We start from the raw sequence: 23,324 nt of genomic DNA on the forward strand, positions 1-23,324 counted from the left end.
TTCATCATCATCCAATTAAAAATAGGCAAAATACCTGAATAGATATTTTTCCAAAGAAGACAAACAAATGGAAAAGGAGGTCAGTGTCACTAATCATCAGGGAAATGCAAATCAAAGCAACAATGAGATATTACCACTATGGAAAGTAGTATGGAGGTTTCTCAAAAATTTTTAAATAGATTACTATATGATCCAAAAATCTTGATCCAAAAATCTTACTCCCAAGTATATATCCGAAGGAAATGAAATTGAAGAGATGTTGTAGAAATAATATTGTAGCATTATTTGCAACAAGATACAAAAATACTGTCCACTGATAGATGAATTGGAAAAGAAAATCTATATATGTATAAAATAAAGAGATACTATTCAGCCATAAAAGAATAAAATTCTTCCATTTGTAACAATATTGATGAACGTGTAGGGAAGTATGCTAAAAAAATAACATGTAGGATCTTTAAAAGAGCCAATTTTGTAGAAATAGAGAATAGAATGCCAGGGGCTAGAGTGGAGGGGGAATTAGAAGATATAGGTCAAAGGGTACAAACTTTCAGATGTAAGATTAGTAAATCCTGAGGATCTAATATACAGCATGGTGAGTACAGGTAAGAATACAGTAGTGTATACTGGAAATTTGGTGAAAGATTTTACACATTTTCCACACACACAAACACACACACAAATTAACTGTGTGAGGTGATTGGTATGTTAATTATCTGGATCACAATATTTGTTTTCAATGTATAGTGTATCAAATCATCATGTTGTACACCTAAAATTTATATCATTATATTCATCAATTATTATTCAATAATTCTGGAAAAAAGAAAAGTGCGCATTGATCTGAACTATTGAACTACTCACTGATATATTCATTTTGTCTTGAAAATTCTCACCAGAAATTGTTTCCTTAAACCCTCATGTCGGAGTAACCTGGAGACTGGAACATTTATTATAACACTCCTCTGTAGCTACCAGGTGTTTCAGGAAATTGAGAGTTCATTTTTTCATCATTATTCACTTTGGCATAATAGTAGTCAAGGATGAGAACTATTCTCTCATGTATGTATTGTTCATGTGGATTATTCTATAATTTCTACCCAACAAATATTATTCTTACTCTAAAAAATTCAAAATACTTATGGTGTAGACTAGAGATAAATCCATCATGGACATAACCACATTTATTTGACAAGTCCTTGGATACATCTTCAAGGATGCACTATCAAGAACAATAATAATTAATCACATCATGTACTGTCTTTTCTAGGGAAAGAAGTAAAGCAACATAAATGTCAGAAACTTTAAAAGTGATATCAGCCTGCATGTATTTTATTCAAAATCACATATCAAAGACAAAATACATGAACCTCAAACTTGAGGCCACAATTGCCTGGGTCTCTTATTGTGAGTAGTTCATCAATAATTAAAATATATCACAACACCCTCAAAATATAACAGAAATGAATTTGTCTAAAGATTTTTAGCTTAAAATAAATATGACCATAGGATCACAAAACTTCCCAAATTTTAATCAAATCAAAATGAAAATTTTCTCATAAGGATCTTATGGAGTAGGCCAGTTATTTATGAGAAGAAAACCCATTATAATATTTATTCTTCTCATCTGAATGAAGCTAATTATCATAAAGCCATGTTTTCATGGCTTTTTAAAAAATTTTAGAGCCACCATATGGTATATCAGTACCATCACTTACATAAAGTCATAGATTGACATATCAATTATCAACCAGACATGCAGAAAGGAAAATGAGAACTAAACACACTAAGGCATTAGTATCAAAATTCCAGAGAATTAAAAACCAAAGAGCACTAAAATCAAATATTTGGAAAATTCTTGGCAATTAGGATCAGATATTAAGAATTTATTCAAGAAAAATTAGGTTTTATCTAAAAACACAAATCATGGCTCTTCACAAATATACATTTCACTTTTGGAAAGCTCTTACCAGGAATGGAAAGCTTTCATTTCAGTGTGCAAGTAAACAGTATTTGGCTAGATTGAATGGAAAAACAATCCAAAAACTCATCTTACTAAAAAGACTTTATGGGGAAAAAAGATGGACATTATTCAATGATTAGATACAAAGCTTTTAGATGTACATAACCTATGTATGACATTCCTTTGTATCTTCAAGAGAAATATTTTAAACTCACAAAAAGTACCATTAATTATTCAATAATTGATTCATTCAACAAAGGAAGATTAAAGAATAGAGAACTTCCCACTGCCTCTTCTTTGTGAAAATAATGGGTGATAGTCAGGAGTCCCTGGGCTGGAACTCTAGCTCATAAAATGAGGCTGTGAAGTCCCATGGAATTTATGTTTCAAAAGCAGTTATCTGGAGACAAGCTCAAGAGCTCACCATGAGTCAACCTGGCAAAGACCTGTAGGGAAATTTTCAGATAGGGGACCAGAGCTATCATTTGTTTGTTTGGTGTCCTCATATATAGCCCATGCATGCCCGCCCACCAAAAAAAAGAGCAACGAACTATACCCTTTTCAGCCCACATCCTGGGGACACCCCTTTACTTTGGGCCTCACTTTAGCCTAACAATGGAGATGATTCAAGAGCTCCCAAGGCCTCTGAACAGCCTTTGAAGGAAAGTACACTCAGAAGTTATTTCTGAAGCTCCCTTTGTGGCTCAGTGGTAATGAACCTGACTAGTATCCAGGAGGACATGTGTTTGATCCCTGGCCCTACCTCAGTGGGTTGGGGATCTGGCATTATTGTGAGCTGCAGGGTGGGTCACAGACATGGCTCAGACCCTGCATTGCTACAGCTGTGGTATAGGCTGACATCTGCAGCTCTGATTCCACCCCTAGCTTGGGAACTTCCATATTCCACAGGTGTGGTCCTAAAAAGAAAAAAAAGTAGTTTCTCCTTTGGAGGGTGCCATCAGTGTCTTGTAGAGAGAAAGAACTCCACCAGAAATGCAATGGGCCTGACTAGGTGAAGGAAGATAATTCAAAAGACTGATCAAGAACAATGGGATACTCCAAAACACCTTGGGTGGACAAATTAATATTGTAAAAATGGCCATACTAAAGCAATCTATAGATTCAATGCAATCCCTATCAAGTTACCCATGACATTTTTCACAGAACTAGAACAAAAAAATCCGAAAATTTGTATGGAACCATAAAAGACCCAGAATTGCCAAAGCAATCTTGAGGAACAAAAACAAAGCAGGAGAAATAATTCTTCCAGACTTCAAACAATATTACAAAGCCACAGTCATCAAAACAGTGTGGTACTGGTACCAAAACAGACATACAGACTAATGGAACAGAATAGAACCCGAAATAAACCCAGACACCTACGGTCAATTAATCCTTGACAAAGGAGGCAAGAATATAAAATGGGAAAAAGACAATTTTTTCAGCAAGTGATAATGGGAAACCTGGACAGCTGCATGTAAATCAATGAAACTGGAACACACCCTTGCACCATGCACAAAAATAAACTCAAAATGGCTAAAAGACTTAAATGTAAGACAAAACACCACCAAACCCCTAGAAGAGAACATAGGCAAAACATTCTCTGACATCAACCTTACAAATGTTTTCTCAGGTCAGTCTCCCATGGCAATAGAATTAAAAGCAAAAATAAAGAAATGGGACCTAATCAAACTGACAAGCTTTTGCACAGCAGAGGAAACTTATGTATGTATTTAAAAAGACAACCTATGGAATGGGAGAAAATAGTTTCAAGTGATGCAACTGACAAGGGCTTAATCTCTAAAATATACAAACAACTTAGACAACTCAACAGCAAAAAAGCCAACAAGCCAATTGAAAAATGGGCAAAAGACCTGAATAACATTTCTCTAAAGAAGATATAGAGATGGCTAACAAGCACGTGAAAAAATGCTCCACATCACTAATTATTAGAGAAATGAAAATCAAAATACTTTGAGGTACCACCTCACACCAGTCAGAATGGCCATCATTGATAAATTTATGAATAACAAATGCTGGAGAGGGTGTGGAGAAAAGGGACCCCTCCTACACTGTTGGTGGGAATGTAAATTAGTACAACCAATATGGAAAACAGTACAAGATACCTCAGAAAACTAAATATAGAACTACCATATGACCCATCAGCCCCACTCTTAGGCATATATCTGGAAAAAAACTTTCCTTGAAACAGACACATGCACCCATATGCTCATTGCAGCACTATTCACAATAACCAAGACTGGAGTTCCCGTTGTGGCGCAGTGGTTAACGAATCCGACTAGGAACCATGAGGTTGCGGGTTCGATCCCTGCCCTATGCTCAGTGGGTTAACGATCCGGCATTGCCGTGAGCTGTGGTGTAGGTTGCAGACGCGGCTCGGATCCCGCGTTGCTGTGGCTCTGGCATAGGCCGGTTGCTACAGCTCCGATTCAACCCCTAGCCTGGGAACCTCCATATGCCACAGGAGCGGCCCAAGAAATAGCAACAACAACAACAACAAAAAAGAAGACAAAAGACAAAAAATAAAAAAAAAAAAACAATAACCAAGACATGAAAACAACCTAAATGTCCATTGACAGGTGAATGGATTAAGAAGAGGCAGTATATATGCATAGTGGAATACTACTCAGCCATAAAAAAGAATAAAATAATGCCTTTTGCAGCAACATGGATGGAACTAGAAACTCTCATACTAAGTGAAAAAGGTCAGAAAGAGAAAGACAAATACCATGTGATATTACTTATATCTGGAATCTAATATATGACACAAATGAACCTTTCCACAGAAAAGAAACTCATGGACATGGAGAACAGATATGTGGTTGCCAAGGGGGAGGGGGAGGGAGTGGGATGGACTGGGAATCTGGGGTTAATAGATGCAGACTATTGCCTTTGGAATGGATAAGTAATGAGATCCTTCTGTATAGCACTGGGAACTATATCTAGTCACTGATGATGAAGCATGATGGAGGGTAATGTGAGAAAAAGAATGTATATATGTATGTGTGACTGGGTCAATTTGCTGTACAACAGAAAATTGACAGAACACTGTAAACCAGCCATAATGGAAAAAATAAAAATCCTTTAAAAAAAATAACAATGGACATCACCAAAGCCCTATCAATGCTTAGGGTCTTCCCTTCAGCTTCCTCAGCAGTTAGCAGCATGTAGCAGCTAAGACCTGGGGGGAAGGGTTCATGCCTGCATCTCACTGAATCCAGGAATAGGGATTGATCATGTCCTATTGAAGGTTTTTGGGAGACTGCAAAGCACACACAAAATTGACCATACTTTCAGTAGATCAGCATTCTAGGCCTTGAGGTGTGTAGAGACCTGTGTAAATGTTCCCTCCATAGGGGACCTGTGAATAAAACATGGACTCCATTTCACATCTGATTAGAATTCAGGTATAACAAAAAAAATTTAGGGCCAGAGATCATAGCCTATAGAAATATTTAAAAAGAAGTCATTGAACAATCAGTATTGAGGTTCGGGGGGGGGAATCAAACTATGTTTTACTGATTTGAGGTAGGGCTACATGTTCTTTGGGGTCAGTACATGGGGAAAAAACATCAATTTGCCTCAGTTATTTAGGCCATGGTGAAACTCTTGGCCAAAAGCCTTCTAGAAAGACACAAACAGAAGGGAAAGAGCTAAGGAAAGGGCCCACGTAAGCCTCCAGGCAGTGCAACCAGGTATTAGAAAAGAAATCTGAAAACAAGAGATGTGTTGCACACGTAGAAGAACATAGGTAATGTAGATTCTCAAGGGCTTTACTCAAGGAAAAGGGTGCCTCAACACCCAAATTCCATGCTTCTAGGAGACACAGAAGAACATACAGGCTCCTGTCCTCAGATTGCAGCCTCCATTAAGCCTCAGCTGACTGCTAATGAGAATCATTTTATATCATCAACTTTCTTCATGACAATATGATTTTTCATCATTGACCCAACCAAGGGATTCCCAGTACATCCCTGCACTGGCACCTGAGTATGTTAATCTCAGATGCTTTCTTCAAATGAGGATATTCAAGGGGATGTGACTGTCTGTCTATTCCAGGTGCTAGACAAATGATGACATGGATTGCTTCCAGGCAGCAGGACATATTCAGAGCTTCCTCTTGAAATTTTGTGTAACTAGAGAGGAGAAAGGACAGCTGTGAGAACTCCTAATTCATTCTTTCAGAGGTCGAGGGCCATGAGTTCTATACCTTCGTCCATCCAATGATGATCTAAGAAATACATAGAAGAACACAAAGATCTACAAATGCACTTACACAGAGACATCAACACCTAACTGAAATGCAAACCTACGTATTGAACTCTCTACTTCCAAAAGTCCTTGTCTCCCTAGCACCTTGATTTTCTTCCTATTTAAATACATACATACAAAAAATAAAAGAATGTGTGGTTCAGTGGAGGAGTAGATGAATGAATACATCAACAATGTGTCAGTGCATGAAGAATCAATATAGGACAACAGAAAGAAGGCAGATGTGCATTTGTTGTCTACCCAACAGAAGGCCTGGCACAGGATTTTCTTGGTTGACCAAACACTATGGTAGCATCTAGGTGAACTGAGATATCTGTATAGGCTTGCTATTGGACTGTGTAAGCAATGGGGTAGAGGGGACCAATAGGACATTGGGCTTGGCCTCTTGCATGGGAACACACAGAAAAGGGGGCTGTGAAATACCACGGAATCTATGCTCAAGGAAGCAGATATCTGAAGATGTGCAGCCCATAGGCTCACAACCAGTCAACCAGGCAAAGCCCTGTATTGGGACTTTCATGCCAGGGCCAAGGGCTAAGTTTCATTGGTTCTGTGTGCCCACCCATAGCTCTCCAGTGAGCCTCAAACAACAGCAAAGCCACTCCTCCCACCTAAACCCACACCCTGGGCCACCTCTGTACATTGGACAAACAGAGCCACTCAATGGAAATGATACCATGGCTATGAAGGGCTCTCCACAAAATTTTAAAAAGTACACTCAGAAATGTTTTCTCCTCTGGTGGGTATCCTACTTGAAGGCAGTATCTCCCAGAGTGTAGGAATGCCACATAAACTGCAATGGCAGGATTGGGCAAAGCAAAACATTATCAAAGGGACCATCAGGAATCACTGACTTCACAAAGGGTCCAAGATCCCTGAAACTTACCTGGACAAGCCCTATAGAAGCACAAGGGCTGCCCCTCAGAACTTTTAATAGCCACTAACTTCTCCAAGCTAAGACCCTGGGGTTCATGCCTATATGTCATGTTCTCCAGGCATAAGATAGGAATTCTCTCTACCCAAGGTTCTTGGGACACATCAAGGCACACGCCACAAGTGCCTTCCCTTCAGTGTAACAGTGATATCAGAGGGCTGTGTGAATGTTGCCCAGGGACAAGCAAAAAAAAAAAAAAGTGCCATTGCCAATCTGATTAAAATTAAGGCCTAAGGAGCTTTCAGTGAAAGAGCTCCTACAAGGGAGAGGTAATACTTAAAGAGAAATGATGCTTTTTTGGTGTTGAAGTTCAAAAAAGACCTCTCTACCCTTTACTGATTTGAGGAGGTTGTCCCCCACCAAGAGTCCAATGTCCTCTGGGGTCTGACTTTAGGGAGAAAACACAATTTCAGTTATTAAAGTGAAGGTTGATTTCTTATGACAACTTACTGACAGACAAAATCTTAAGGGAAAGAACAAAAAAAAATATGTAACCTAGGGGCAGTAAAAGAGGGAAAAGGAGACAGCCCAAAAGAGAAGTTTTAGACCATGGAATCTCATAGAAACAATAGAGTCCCAAAGATACCCCTTACTTCCTAGGGGAAAGAGTGCCTCTACACACAAATTCCATGGTTCTAGAACACACAAAGTGATGAAATCATACTACCCTTGCTTAGCCACATCAAGGGGACCTCAAATTGATGGTGTTGAGAATGATTGCTTAAAAAATATAGTTAGGTTAGAATGCCTTTGATATTTCAGAGAAGCCAAAATACACACACACAAAATTTTATAATGAAATGTTGAAAAACAAGAAAAGAATGATTTAAATCAAATCATTACAAAAATTCAGTTTCTTTTGAAAATGAATAGTGATTTCATTGAAGAAATGCATGCTAGGCAAAAAGAAGAAAATCAAAAATAAAGATAGAAAAAGGAATGGGATAAGTCAAGTATGCAGCATTGCTAGAATAACAGATATAGTTATTAAACACAAAAAGCATAGCATGTGAATCTGATAGCCAAAACATGTATGGTGGGTTTTACCTTCAATCTCTTCAGAAAAAGAAGCTTATCCAAGCAAAGACACAATACACAGGTTCAAAATTGTGTGACAAAATCTATAAATATGGTCAAGGTTCTCCAAAACAGAAGAAATGGGAGTAATTAAACTATAAAAGCCAGGTGGCAATTCCCTCAGGAAATCATAAATACCTGCCTCAAAGGTACATAGAACACTGGCCCTGTTACAGTGAGAGACAAGGGACAAGTGCCAGTGGTGAGGGCTTCCTACTACCCCTGGTCTGCACAATGAGTCTCTTGAACACAACCTCTGCCTCTCCTCACACTTGGGTCCAGAGCCTGGGTCCTGCTCTTGACTGGGGCCCACCCATGCCCCTCCTTGGAGATGACACCATAGCTGGGCAGCAATCCCCCAGCCTTCTTTTGAATTTTCACTCAGAAATGTGCTTTAGCCAGCAAGGGGTCTTCCAAGAAGGCCATATCCTACCAGAGGGCCAGCAGGCCACCTGAACAGGGATGGGCTCCCTGTCCTTAAATGCTGTAAAAGGACAATTAAGGCACCAGCAGCATCTCCCAAAGCACACCATCCTTCATGTCAATATGAGTTCTCATCATTGACCCAACCAAGGCACTCGGCAGGTAAACAGTAACCAGTACCTGAGGATGCTTGCCTCATGTGCTTCCTGCCAATGAGGATAAGCCACAGGACATGAGCTTCTGTCTTTTCCTGGTGCTGTATCAAGGCTGACCCAACCTGCCCCATGAACAGCAGGTGCCATTCAGATTGTCCTCTAGAGGAAGAATTGTGCCTAGACGTGTGTCAGAAAGATGTGAAAACCCGAAGGCCATCCCCTGAGGGGTCGTGGTGTCCTGTAGGCTCTAGCTCCCCATACCCTGGAGAGAGCTAAGAGAAGCCAATGACCAATGAAATACATTCATGAACTCCCACTCGACCAAATGGCAATGGGCACCTGACCATGGAGATGGCAACACTGGCCTGGAATGCAAAGTTTCCTCAAAAACTCTCTATAGCTCTACCACATACTGTCATCCAGCCCCATATCCTCTCTAATCATGCATTTCTCCCTTCCTTCATCCCTACCAGTCATCTAAGATCAAGAAAAATATGAACTTGAATGAAAAACTATGAGCTCTCTGGCTGTGTATGACCTCCAGCTCTTCCCTAGACTAAATCTACCCTAAAGGAGTTCCCGTCATGGCACAGTAGAAATGAATCTGACTAGGATCCGTGAGGACTGAGGTTCAATCCCTGGCCTCGCTCAGTGCATTAAGTATCCAGCGTTGCTATGAGCTATGGTGTAGGTAGCAGATGCGCCTTGGATCTGGCATTGTCATGGCTATAGTTTAGGCCAGCAGCTACAGCTGCGATTCAACCCCTGGCCTGGGGACTTCCATATGCCGCAGGTGCAGCCCTAAAAAAAAAAAAAAAGCAAAAAAAGCAAAAAAAACCCCAAATAAATAAATAAATACATAAATAAACAAACAACACAAATAAATCTACCCTCAAGTGTAGGTATTTGCCACCATGAAGGCTAGAGTATCATAGGCTCTGAGTGCAATTCTAGATGAGGAGTTCCAAAAAAAGAAAAAAAAAATGATGTGGACACCTGGACCTGTGAATGAATGAGCCATGAATAAAATTCATTGGTGCAGGAAGAACTGGGTCATCAAGAGAGGATACCCCCAGAGAAAGCACAAGGCCACTGTTGGCCTCCCAGGCTGAAGGCCTGATGCAAAGGCCTCCAGGCCGCACAATCCCTAAGGAGCTTCCTGGGGAAAATAAGAGATTCCTGGGTGTTCCATCCTGGTTGCTACCCTTCAGGGAGTGTTGCTGGGACTTGGAGCTTGGACACTTGCTGGGGCAGAGAAAGAGTGAAGGTGGCTGGGAAGGGCTTTGGAATCTCCACTTCAGGGAGCACAGAATGGTGACCAGCCCAGCCTTTCACCACGAGATGATGTAACAAGTCCTCTAGTGAAAGGTTCAGGCCAGAAACAAGGGCCAAGTGCCATTGGTGTGGGCTTCCTACTACCCCTGACCTGCCCAATGGCCTGCTCCTCACTGCCTCTCCTCACACTTGGGTCCAGAGCCTGGGGCCTGCCCTTGACTGGGGGGCCGCCAGTGCTCCTCAGTGGAGATGATGCCATGGCTGTGCAGCTCTCCCACATCCTTCTTTTGAACCTGTACTCAGAAATGTGCTCTTGGCTAGAGGGCCAGCAGGCCACCTGAACAGGGATGGGCACCCTACCCTCAAACAAATGCTGTTCAAGGACCATCTGGGCACCGGCAGCATCTCCCAAAGCACATGGTCCTTGAAGCTGACCTAGTCACATTGTGCAACTGCCTGGGTGGCACTTCAGTTCTATTCAGAGCCAGCAGCATCAAGGTGTGATGTCTGCATCACACCTTGTCCAGTCCAGCTCCATGATACTTCTTGAACCAAGGTCCCTGTTGGACCACAAAGCACAAACCCTGTGTGGTCTTCCCTCAAGGAGAACATCAGCCTTTTGGGCATCAAGGTATACAGAGACCTGTGGCCCTGTTCTCCAGGAAGTTCTGTGGGAAACCTGACTTCTGAGATCCATCAAACAGGAATTCCACTCTAAGCCCCAGCTCTTCAGGTCCAGCATTTTATCTCGGGTGAGAAGCTACCACTAGAGAATTTAGCCCTCCTGCAGAACTCAGGTACATGCTGTGAGCCCTCTGCTCCCCCTCCCCCTCACTGAGGAGAGCCTGGCCTCCCCTTGGTCATAGGTCTGCTGGGGACTGGGTCTGAGGCAAAATATTGCCACTCACCTGGAAAGATTCAGGCCCTGGTGGAATATTGGCTCAAGGATCTGGATGGAAGACACAAGCCCAGGAGCAAGTGCTAAGGGCAGGCCCTGCCGATTGGCTCTTGGCCTGGGCAGTGAGAGATTGTAGAAAAGCCAAAACCTGAGGCATGTCTTGGCCACGGTTCAGCTCAAGTTCCCCCTTGAGCCTCAAGGGCTGATGTCCTAGGATAGACGTGCTTCCATGCCCAAATCATGGGGCTCTAAAAGGTCAGAAGAACACCCCCTCCTCCTGCCCTTGGCCTGCCACCTCCATCAGGCCTCAGTGTAATCCTATTGAGCATGATTTTTAAGTCATCATCTTTCTTCATATCAATGTGAGTTCTTATCATCAACCTGAGCTAGGCACTCGGCAGGCAACCAGAAAGTGGCACCTGAAGACGCTTAACTCATGTGCTCCCTGCCAATGAGGATGATCCACAGGACATGCGTTCTTTGTGTCAGCTGGGCCAAGGCTGACACAACTTGACCCTTGGACAGCAGGTCACATTCACGTCTTCTTTAAGTGGAAGAGATGTGCCTAGAGGATTGTCAGAGAGAGGTGAGAACACAAAGTCTGTCACCTGAGGTGTCCTGGTGTCCCACAGGCTCTACCTCCCCTCACTCCAGTCAGAACTAAAAGAAGCCAACGACCAACGAAATCCATCCAAGAAACCCCCACCCCCAAATGGTAATTGGCACCTTACCATGATGTGGCAACACTGGCCTGCAATGCATAGATACCTCCAGAATTCTCTAGAGCTCTACCACCTTCTTTCACCTCCTGCCACCATGTTTCTCTCCAAAAATACATTTATTCCTTCCTTCCTCATACCAATCATCTAAGATTAAGAAAAAAATTTGTGGACCCCTGGGCCTGTGGTTGAAGGAGGCTGTGAATAAAAGATGTCAGTGCAGGAAGATTTGGGTCATCAAGAGAGGACACCCCTAGAGAAAGCAGAAGACAATTGTTGGTCTTCCAGACAGAATGCCTGATGCAAAGGCCTCCTGGCCCACTGATCCATAACTAGGTGCTTGGGAAAAAGAAGAGATCACTAGGGGTTCAATCCTGGCCACTGCCTTCCTGGGAGTGTTGGTAGGATATGGAGCTTGGACACTTGCCAGGTGAGAGACAGAATGAAGGAGGCTGGGAAGGCCTTTGGGATCTCCACTTCAGGGAGCAGAAAAGTGTGACCTGCCCAGCCTTTAACCCTGAGATGATCCAAGGAATCCTTCAGTGAAATCTTAAGGCCAGGGACAAGGGCCAGGTGCCATCAGTACAGGCTTCCTACTACACCTGACCTGCCCAGGCTCCTTTGTACACAACCACTGCCTCTCCTCACACTTGGGTCCAGAGCCTTGGACCTGCCCTCAACTGGGGGCAACCAGTGCCCCTCTGTGGAGATGATGCTATGGCTAGACAGCTCTCCCACAGCCTTCTTTTGAACTTATACTCAGAAATGTGCTCTTGCCAGGAGGGAGCCTTCCAAGAAGGCCAGCTGATCAGGGATGGGCACCCTGGCATTAAACAAATGCTGTCCAAGGGCCATTTGGGCACCGGAGGCTTCTCCCAAAGCACACAGTCCTTGAAGTGGAAATAGCCACATTGCGTGACTGCCCTGGGATGCTCTTCAGCTCTATCCAGAGCCAGCAGCATCTCCCACAGACATCAGTTCCAATTTAGATCTTCATCTAGGGGAAGTGTTGTGCCTAGAGTAGCATCAGACTGATGTGAGAACCCAAAGTCCATCCCCCGAAGGGTCATGGTGTTCCACAGTCTCCACCTCCCTGTACCCCAGAGAGAGCTAATTGATGCCAACAATGGAAGAAATACATCCAAGAACACCTTCACCCCCAAAAGCAATGGATACCTGACCACAGAGACATCAACACCAGACTGCAATGCATAGCTACCTCAAGAATTCCCTAGAGCTCTACCACCTTATCTCACATCCCACCCCCATATTCTCTCCAACCATGCTTTTCTCCTTTCCTTCCTTTTTTCCCACCAGTCACCTAAGATCAAAGAAACAAGTTATGAATGCCCGGACAATGGATAAACTAGGCAGCGAATAAAAGGCATCTATGCATGAAGAACCATGTCATCAAGAGAGGATGACCTCAGAGAAAGCAGAAGACCATTGATCTGCCCTGCAGAAGGTCTGACACAAAGGTCCTGGTTGGCCAATCCCTAAGGAGCTGCCTGGGAAAAGAGGAGATTTTTATGGGTTCTATCCTGGTCGCTGCCTACCAGGGAGAGTTGGTGGGACATGGGCCTTGGACAATTGTCAGTGCAGAGAGAGAGTGAAGGCAGCTGGGAAAGCCTTTGGGATCTCCACTTCAGGGAGCAGAGAAGGGTGAACTGCCTCGCCTTTCACTCTAAGGTGATCCAAAGAGTCCTCTAGGGACAAGGGCCAATTGCCATTGGTGTGAACTTCCTACTACACCTTACCTGCCCAACGGCTGACTTGAACAAAACCACTGACTCTCTTAACACTTGGGTCCATAGCCTGTGTCCTCCCCCACCTGGGGCCACCAGTGCCCCTCTGTGGAAAGGACGCCATGGCTGGGCATCTCTCCATCATCCTTCTTTTAAACCTACACTCAGAAATGTGCTCTAGATGGGAAGGGGCCTTCAAGGAAGGCCATGTCCTCCCAGAGGGCTAGCAGGCCACCTGATCAGGGATGGGCACCCTGTCCTCAAATGAATGCTGTCCAAGGACTATTCAGGCACTGGCAGCATCTCCCAAAGCACACAGTCCTTGAAGTGGACCTAGCCAAGTTGTGCAACTGCTCTGGGCTGGCCCTTCAGCTCTATAAAGAGCCAGCATCATCTCCCCCTGTTGGGATATCAGGGACACGCGGATGCTTGCACTGCATGCTCCCAAGGGTGCTCCATGATACTTCCAGAATTAAGGTCCCCGTGGGACCTCAAAACGCAATTGTGTGTGGTCTTCCCTTGAAGGGGACATCAGCCTTTTCAACCTCAAGGCGTAGGGAGACCCTTGGCCCTGTTCTCCATGAAGCCAGGGGGGTATCTCTGACCTCTCCGGTGCATTACATGGGATTTCCAATTCAAGACCTGAGTCCTCATGTGTGGCATGCTTATCTTGGGTGATTAGCTTCTGCCAGAGTAATCAGCTTCCTGCAGTATTGAGGGACCCACTGAGAACACTCCCCTCCCAGACCACTTACTGAAGAGAGCCTGGCCTCCCCTTGTCCTAGGTCTACTGGGGACAGGCTCTGAAGACAGATTGCCATTCACCTGGAAGGGTTCAGGCCCTGGTGGAATCTTGGATTGAGGGTCCGACTGAAAGACACAGGCCAGGAGCAAGAGCTAAGGATAGGCCCTGGAGACTGGCTCTTGGTCTTGGCACTAAGGGTGGGGGTGGGAGTTGCAGAAAAGCCAAAACTTGTGGCATGTTCTGGCCATGGTTCAGCCCAATTTCCTGCTTAAGCCCCAAGGGCTGACGTCCAGGGATAGGTGTGCACCCATGCCCAAATCATGGGGCTTTAAAATGGTCAGAAGGACACACCTTCCACCTGCCCCTGGCCTGCCGCCTCCATCAGGTCTTAGTGTAATCCTATTGAGCATGACTTTTTTTTTTTTTTGTCTTTTTGCCTTTTCTAGGGCCACTTCTGCAGTATATGGAGGTTCCCAAGCTAGGGGTTGAATTGAAGCCGTAGCCACCAGCCTACGCCAGAGCCACAGCAATGCAGGATCCGAGCCGCATCTGCAACCTTCACCACAGCTCATGGCAATGCTGGGTCCTTAACCCACTGAGCAAGGCCAGAGATCGAACCCGCAACCTCATGGTTCCCAGTCGGATTCATTAACCACTGCGCCACAACGGGAACTCCTGAGCATGATTTTTAAGTCATCATCTCTCTTCATGTCAGTATGAGTTCTCATCATTGACCTGAGCAAGGCATTCAGCAGAAAACCGGGAGGCAGCATGCTTACCTCACATGCTTCTTGCCAATGAGGATACGCCACAGGACACAAGTTCCTGTCTTTTCCTTGTGCTGGACCAAGGCTGACTCAACCTTCCCCATAGACAGCAGGTCCCATTCAGATCTTTGCCTGGGGAAGAGTTGTGCCTAGAGGAGTGAAGGACAGAAGTGAGAACCATCCACTGAAGAGTAGGGGTGTCCTGCAGTCTCTACCTCCCCACACCCTGGAGAGAGCTAAGAGAAGTCAATGACAGACAAAATATATCCGGGAACCCCCACCCCAAATGGCAATGAGCACCCAACCAAGAAGAAGGTGAAATTGGCCTGGCCTGGAATACATAGCTACATCAAGAACTCTCTACAGCTCTTGCACCTTCTCTCAACTTCCACCCCTATATTCTCTCCAACTATGCATTTCTCCCTTCCTTCCTTCCTTTCTACCCATCATCTAAGACCAAGAAAAAATGTCATGGATACCTGGAGCACTGGATGAAAAAGGCCATGAAAAAAAGGAATTGGCACATGAAGAATTGGGTCATCAAGAGAGGATGCCACCAGAGAAAGCATAGACCATTGTTGGTCTGCCTGGCAGTAGGCCTGACACAGAGGTCTCCTAGCCAACCAATCCCTAAGAGCTGCCTGGGAAAAAGAAGAGATTCCTAGGAATTTCGTCTTGGTCGCTGCCCACCAGGGAGTGTTAGTGGGAAATGGGGCTTGGGTGTGGTCATAGTAGAGAGAGTGAAGGCAGCTGGGATGGCCTTTGGGATCTCCACTTCAGGAAGAAGAGAAGGGTGACATGCCCAGCCTTTCTCCCTGAGACAATCTGATGAGTACTCTTGGGAAAAGTTCAGGCCAGAGGCAAGGGCCAAGTGCCGTCAGTGCAGGCTTCCTGCTACCACTGACCTGCACAATGGCACCCTGCAACACAAACTCTCCCTCTCCTCATACTTGGGTCCAGAGCCTGGGGCCTGCCCTCAACTGGGGGCCACCCATGCCCCTCCTTGGAGATGACGCCATGGCTGGGCAGCTCTTCCCCAGTCTTCTTTTGAACTTACACTCAGAAATGTGCTCTTGCCAGGAGGGGGCTTTCTGGGAAGGCTGTGTCCTCCCAGAGGGCCAGCAGGCCACCTGATCAGGGATGGGTACCCTTCACTCAAACACATCCTGTCCAAGAACAATTCGGGCACCTGGAGCATCTCCCGAATCACACCATCCTTGAGGCAGCCCTAGCCACATTGTGTGACTGCCCTGGGCTGGACCTCCAGCTCTATACATTGCCAGCAGCATCTCCCCCTGCTGGGATACCATGGATGCATGGACACCTTCATCACACCCTCCTAGGCCAGCTCCATGATACTTACTGAACCAAGGTCCCTCTGGGACCTCAAAGCACAAACACCATGTGGCCTTCACTAGTGTAGGACATCAGCCTTTTCAGCCTCAAAGTGTACAGAGACTTTGGCACTGTTCTCCAGAGAGTCAGTGTGGGAACCCTGACCTCTCAGGACCATCAGACAGGATTTCCATTCCAAGCCCTGACTCCTCAGATCAAGCATGCCTATGTCAAGCGAGAAGTTACCACTGGAACCTTCAGCCTTCCTATGGGATCGATGGACATGCTGGGACCCCTCCCTCTCCTCTTCACTGAGTAGAGCCTGGCCTCCACTTGGTCCCAGGACCCCAAGGAACTGGATCTGAAGCCAAAGATTGCCACTCACCTGGAAATATTCATGCCCTGGTGGAATCTTGGCTTGAGGGTCCGACTGAAGACATGAGCCCAGGAGCAAGAGCTAAAAGCAGGCCCCAAAATGTGGCTCCTTGCCTGGTCAGCTGGGGATTGCAGAAAAACCAAAACCTAGGGCATGTCAAGGCTGCGGTTCAGCCCAGTTCCCACTTGAGCATCAAGGGCTGTAGTACATGGATTGGTGTGCTTCCATGCCCAAATTATGGGACTTTAAAAGAGTCAGAAGGACACCCATGCCTCCTGGCCCTGGTCTTTTGCCTCCATCTGGCCTCAGCGTAATCCTATTGGGCATGATTTTTAAGTCATCATCTCTCTTCATGTCAATATGAGTTCTCATCATCGACCCAAGCAAGGCACTCAGCAGGCAACTGGGATGTGGCATCTGAGGACACTTAACTCACATGGTTCCTGCCAATGAGGATAAACCACAGAATACAAGTTCCTGTCTTTTCTTGTGCTGAACCAAGGTTGACTCACAGGTCCCATTCAGATCTTCGTCTAGGGGAAGAGTTGTGCCTAGAGGAGCAAAGGACAGAGGTGAGAACCCAAAGTCCATCCACTGAGGGGTGGTTGTGTCCTGTAGGCTCCACCTTCCTGCACCCCAGAGAGAGCTAAAAGAAGCCAACGACAGACAAAATACATCCAGGAACCCCCATGCCCCCAAATGGTAATGGGCACCTGACCACAGAGATGGCTAAATTGGCCTGGAATATATCAAGTACTCTCTATGGCTCTATCACCTTCTCTCACCTCCTGCCCCCATATCCTCTCCAAGCTTGGATTTCTTTCTTCCTTCCTACCCATCATCTAAGATCAAGAAAAAATGTTGTATATTCCAGGAGCCCTGGATGAAAGAGGGTATGAATAAAGGTATTGGTGCATGAAGAATCATGTCATCAAGAGAGGACACCCCCAGAGAAAGCAGTAGACCATTGTGGGTCTCCCTTGCATAGGCCTAATGCAAAGGCATCCTGGCTGACCAATCCCTAAGGAGCTGGCTGGGGAAAAGAAGAGATTCCTAGGGATTACATCCTGGTTGCTGCCTGCCAGGGAGTGTTGGTGGGATGTGGGGCTTGGACACTTACTTTCTGGGGCAGAGAGAGAGAGAGTGAAGGCAGCTAGGAAAGCCTTTGAGATCTCTACTTCGAGGAGCAGAGAAGGGTGATACACCTAGCCTTTCTCCCAGAGATGATCTGATAAGTCCTCTTGGGAAAGTTTCAGGCCGGGGGCAAGGGCCAAATGCTATTGGTGTGGGCTTCCTACTACCCCTGATCTGCACTACAGAGCCCTTGAACACAACCTCTGCTTCTTCTCAGACTTGGATCCAGAGCCTGGGGCGTTGCCTCGACTGGGGGCTGCCAGTGCCCCTCCTTGGAGATGACACCATGGCTGAGCAGCTCTCCCCCAGCCTTCTTTTGAACCTATACTCAGAAATGTGCTCTTGCCAGGAGGGGGCCTTCCAAGAAGACCGTGTCTGATCAGGGATCGGCACCCTGCCCTCAAACACATGCTGTCCATGCCTTCATTGCACCCTCCCCAGGCCAGCTCTGTGATACTTCCTGAACCAAGTTTCCTCTGGGACCTCAAAAAACAATGTATGGCCTTTCCCTTGAGGAGAACATCAGCCTTTTCAGCCACAAGGTATACAGAGACCTTTGCACTGTTCTCCATGGAGTCAGTGTGGGAACCTCTGACCTCTTAGGACCATCAGATAGGATTTCTGATCCAAGCCCGACTCCTCAGGTCCAGCATGCTTATCTCAGGTGGAAAGCTACGACAGGAGTTTTCAGCCCTCCTGCAGGATTGACAGACATGCCAGGATCCCCCCCCTCCCCCATTCTCACTCACACAGGAGAGCTCAGCCTCCTTTTCCTCCAAGATCTGCTGGGGACTGTGTCCGAGGTCACCTGGAAGGCTTGAGGCCCTGGTGGAATCTTGGTCCGAGGGTCCGACTAAAAGACAGAAGCCCAGGAACAAGAGCTAAGATTAGGTCCTGATGACCAGCTCTGGCCTGTTCAGTTGGTGATTGTGGAAAAGCCAAAACCTGGGGCATGTCCTGGCCGTGGTTCAACCCAAGTTCCCACTCAAGCCTCAAGGGCTGATGTCCATGGATATGCATGTTCTATACTATAATCATGAGGCTCTAAGAGGGTCAGAAAGACACTCCTACATCCTGCCCCTGGCCAGCTGCCTACATTGAGCCTCAGCATAATCCTATTGAGCATGATTTTAAGTCATCATTTCCAATCATGTTAGTATGAGTTCTCATTATTGACCTGACCAAGGCAGGCACTGGGCAGGCAATTCCTGGATCCTGGCAGGAACTATCACCTGAGGATGCTTACCTCACGTTCTTCCTGCCAGTGAGGATAAGCCACAGGACACAAATTCTTCTCTTTTCCTAGTGCTGCACCAAGGCTGACTTATCCTGCCCCATGGACATTAGGTCCCATTTAGATATTCCTCTAGGGATGTTTAGTGCCTAGACTGGCTTTGGACTGATGTGAGAGTCTGAAGTCCATCCCCCAAGTGGTCATGGCATCTCACAGGCTCTACCTCCCTGGACCCTATAGGGAGCTCAGATAAGCCAACTACCTCTGAAATACATCCATGACACCATTCCCCCAAATGGCAAAGGGCAGCTGACCACTGAGATGGCAGCATCACTGGCCTGGACTTCATAGCTACCTCATGAACTCTTTAAGCCTTACACCTTCTCTCACTTCCCTCCCACAAACCCACTCCAACCATACATTTCTCCATTCCTTTCTTCCTTTCTACCAATCATCTAAGATCAAGAAAAAAAAAAGCCGTGGATGCCTGAATCTGAGGATGAAGGAGGCCAGAATACAGGGCATCAGCACAGAAGAATCAGGTCATCAAGAGAGGTTGTCCCCAGACAAAGCAGAAGAACAATGTTGATCTGCCCTGAAGAAGGCCTGACTCAAAGGCCTCTTGGCTGTCCCATCTCTAAAGAGCTGCCTGGGGAAAAGAGGAGATTCCTAGGGGTTCCATCCTGGTCACTGCCCACCAGGGAGTGTTGGTGGGATGTGGGGCTTGGACACTTGCCAAGGCAGTGAGAGAGCGAGGGCGGCTGGGAAGGCCTTTGGGATCTCCACCTCAGGGAGCAGAGAAGGGCACACACCCAGCCTTTCTCTCCAAGACAATCTAATGAGTCTTCTTGGGGGAAAGTTCAAGCCAGGGACAAGGGCCAAGTACCATTGGTATAGGCTTCCTACTACCCCTGACCTGCACAATGCCCCTCTTGAACACAACCTCCACCTCTCCTCACACTAGGTTCCAGAGCCTGGGGCCTGCCCTTAACTGGGGCTACCAGTGCTCCTCCTTGGAGATGACACCATGGTTGGGCAGCTCTCCCCCAGCCTTCTTTTGAACGTACACTCAGAAATGTACTCTTGCTGGGAGAGAGCCTTCCCAGAAGGCTATGTCCTCCCAGAGCCCCACCTGGCAACCTGATCAGGGATGGGTGCCCTGCCCTCAGACTAATGCTCTCCAAGGACCCTTTGTGCACTCTCACCTTTTCCCAAAGCACAAAGTCCTTTAAGTCTACCTAGCCACCTTGTGGGGTTGCCCTGGACTGGCCCTTCAGCTCTATGCAGAGCCAGTAACGTCTCCCCCTGCTGGGACATCAGGGACACGTTGATGCCTTCATGGCACCCGCTCCAGGCTGCCCCATATTCCTTCCTGAACCAAGTTCTTTGTGGGACCTCAAGGCACACATCCATGTGGCCTTCGATCGAGGAGGACATCAGCCTTTTCAGCCTCAACCTTGGCCCTCTTCTCCATGGATCCAATATGAGATCCCTGACCTCCCAAGATCATCAGACTGATTTCCATTCCAATTCCATTTTCTTCTGGGCTGGCATGCTTATTTCTGGTGAGAAGATACTGTTGGAGTAATCAGTCCTCCTGTGGGATTGACAGACATGCCTGGACCCCTCCCTCTTCTCCTCCCCCTTACTGAGGAGAGCCCAGCCTCCTCTTGCTCCCAGGTGCCCTGGGGACTGGGCCTGAGGCCAAAAACTGCCACTCACCTGGAAGGCTTCAGGCCCTGGTGGAATCATGGCTCAAGTCTGAATGAAATTCAGTCCTTGAATTGGTCCTAGGAAAATTGTATAGATCTTTGGGCTTGCCCTTCCTCTCTCCTTAGAGCCAGCACCACCTGCCCAAGCTGGGACTTGTATCAGAGACCAAAGATATTCACTCACCTGGAATGCTTCAGGACATGGTGAAACCTTGTCTTGACTGTCAGACTGAAAAACATGATGCTAAGAGAAGGAGCTAAGGGAAACCTTGCTGACAACCTTTGGGCTTGGGCTTTGGGGAGCTGAAGAAAAGCCCAAACCAGAGGCATGTCCTTGTCCTGGTCATGTGGAAGCCATGCTAGAGCCACTAAGGCTGTTTTTCAGGGATGGGGTGCTTCCATGCCCAAATCCCATAGTTCTAAAAAGGGAAGATAGATCCTCTTACCTCCTGCTTTTGGACTGTCACCTCCATTGGCCCTCAGTGTATTCCTACTGAGCATGATTTTAAGTAATTACCTCTCTTCATGTCATAGTGAGTTCTCAGCACTTACCCTATCAAGGCACTTGGCCAGCATCCAGAAACTGGCACCTTAGGAACCTTACTTCATGAGCTTCTCTCCAGTGTGTATAACCTACAGGTCCTATGTTTACGTCATTTTCTTGGGCAGGATGAAGGCTGATTGTCCCTGGATTGCCCCACAGACAGCAAGCCCATTTCAGATCTTGCTTTAAGGGGTAAGCTCTTCCTAGAGGTGGTTTGGACAGCTGTGAAGACAAGTCCATTTCTTGAGGTATCATGCCCATGGAGGCCATACCTACCCACAATCAGTGAAGAGCTACAATATGCTGACAAAATAATCACAGAACAACCAGATTGAACAACCTGTCTATACATGGAGACAGAAACACCTACCTGAAATGCCTACTTGCATAGTGAAATTTTTACATTCCTCTCTACCTTTTTCCCACCTTGCTTCGCCTTTCCTATGTACTTAATTACTATTAAATATGTGTTAGCTTGGAAGAGCAAATCATTGAGGTCACAAATAACATATTAATGTATGGAAACATGTTATACCCATAGATGTCTCCAGTGGGAAGGCAAACGTAATTTGTTTTCCACTCATCTGACATTCTTTTGTGAGGTCCCTTGGGTGACCAAACACTGTGGTGGTTTCTTTGGGAATGTGTGACTTTAGAGTGGGCTCTATCATATTCACTGCCAGGTATCACGGACAAATGTGATTGGGCCTGGAAACTCACCGAAAAGTTGGCTGTGATTTGGAATCAAGCTCAATGAATCATTTATCTAGAGACCATCCGCTCATGTGTTATCCGTGGGTCAATCAGGCAAAGTCCAAGAGGAGGTTTAGGCCAGGAACAAGGGCCAAATCCATTCGTTCTGCACTTCCACCAATGTACTGCCCTCTATTCCCAAACAATGTCAAGGCTACATCTCATTCCTCTGTCCACCTCCTGAAGCCACCCCTCTACTTCCAGTAAACAGAGGTTTTTCATGGAGATGATACATCATAGCTACCAATGGCTCTCCACAGCCTTTTGGTACAATACACGCAGTACAGTTTCTCCTCTGTTGGGTGCCCTCGCTGAAAAGAGTGCCTTCTGGAGAGGAAGTTTGCCACATGATTGCAAAGGGCCCAACAAGACTTAGCAAAATACATCAAAAAGCCCACTTGTAACATTTGTATTATCAAGAGTCCAGTAGCCCTGAAACTATCCTGGCCAAGTCCTATGGACGCTAAGGGGATACCCTTCAGCTCTCTCAATAGCTAACAGCAGCTTCCAGCTAAAACTCTATGCCAGGTTGATGCCTGCATCTCACCATCTCTGGGCCTGGGGTATAATGTTTTTATGCCCTAGTTCCTTGGGGAATGTCAAGGCACACACCTAAGGTGGCTGACCATTTTGGGCATAAGCCTCATCAGCCCCAAAGATTACAGAGACCCTTGCTAATGTTCTCCATAGAGAAACAGTAGAAAGTATTGCCTCCATTTACAATCTGATTAGATTTCTGTTCTAATGACAGGCATTTCAGTGCCCAAGATTCTCTCCCATTTGTGATGACACTGTAGGAGATATTAGCCCTCCTTTGTGATTGAGGGACCTGCAAGGAGCCCCTCCTCTTTACAGAGATAAGGCAGGCTTCCCCTATAGTCCAATGTCCTTTGGGGCCTTTGTCTAAGAGCAAAATATTCACTCACCTGGATTTCTTCAGGCAGTGGTGAATACCTTGATTGAGAGTCTTGCTGAAAGACACAATTCCAAGAAAGAGAGCTAAGAAAAGGCCCCACATACAGACTCCGGGCCAGGGGACTTGGTATCAGGAACACAGAATAAAACATGATCATGTTCTTGCCACGTGGAGCCCCATCCTCATGTTGGAGTTCCAAGGGCTGTTCTCCAGGGATAGCATGCCTCCATGCCTGAATCCCATTTCTCTACAAGAAGCAGAATGATCCTACACCTGCTACCCTGGATTGCCACCTTTATTTGGCCCCAGTATAATACCATTGGTTT

General features: G+C 46.1%; 6 non-coding genes across 6 annotated transcripts; all 6 read right to left on the minus strand.

Moving 5' to 3' along the window:
* Positions 1–5,854: 5,854 nt before the first annotated feature.
* LOC146406436 (small nucleolar RNA SNORD115) lies at positions 5,855–5,934 on the minus strand. The gene has a single exon (XR_014832800.1). It is a non-coding gene; the product is annotated as a small nucleolar RNA SNORD115 (small nucleolar RNA).
* A 5,386-nt stretch (positions 5,935–11,320) lies between these two features.
* On the minus strand, positions 11,321–11,401 carry LOC146406437 (small nucleolar RNA SNORD115). Its single transcript, XR_014832784.1, has one exon. It is a non-coding gene; the product is annotated as a small nucleolar RNA SNORD115 (small nucleolar RNA).
* Positions 11,402–14,884: 3,483 nt separating this feature from the next.
* Positions 14,885–14,963, minus strand: LOC146406438 (small nucleolar RNA SNORD115). The gene has a single exon (XR_014832787.1). It is a non-coding gene; the product is annotated as a small nucleolar RNA SNORD115 (small nucleolar RNA).
* Positions 14,964–17,005: 2,042 nt separating this feature from the next.
* On the minus strand, positions 17,006–17,086 carry LOC146406439 (small nucleolar RNA SNORD115). The gene has a single exon (XR_014832781.1). It is a non-coding gene; the product is annotated as a small nucleolar RNA SNORD115 (small nucleolar RNA).
* A 1,852-nt stretch (positions 17,087–18,938) lies between these two features.
* LOC146406440 (small nucleolar RNA SNORD115) lies at positions 18,939–19,018 on the minus strand. The gene has a single exon (XR_014832785.1). It is a non-coding gene; the product is annotated as a small nucleolar RNA SNORD115 (small nucleolar RNA).
* Positions 19,019–21,259: 2,241 nt separating this feature from the next.
* On the minus strand, positions 21,260–21,339 carry LOC146406441 (small nucleolar RNA SNORD115). Its single transcript, XR_014832791.1, has one exon. It is a non-coding gene; the product is annotated as a small nucleolar RNA SNORD115 (small nucleolar RNA).
* Positions 21,340–23,324: the final 1,985 nt, after the last annotated feature.

This window comes from Sus scrofa, chromosome 1 (assembly GCF_054392235.1).
Source record: "Sus scrofa isolate SSC_HxYL_T2T_F1_AM1 chromosome 1, Sscrofa_HxYL_maternal_Yorkshire_Landrace_v2.0, whole genome shotgun sequence".
In the NCBI taxonomy this organism is placed as follows: domain Eukaryota; kingdom Metazoa; phylum Chordata; class Mammalia; order Artiodactyla; family Suidae; genus Sus; species Sus scrofa.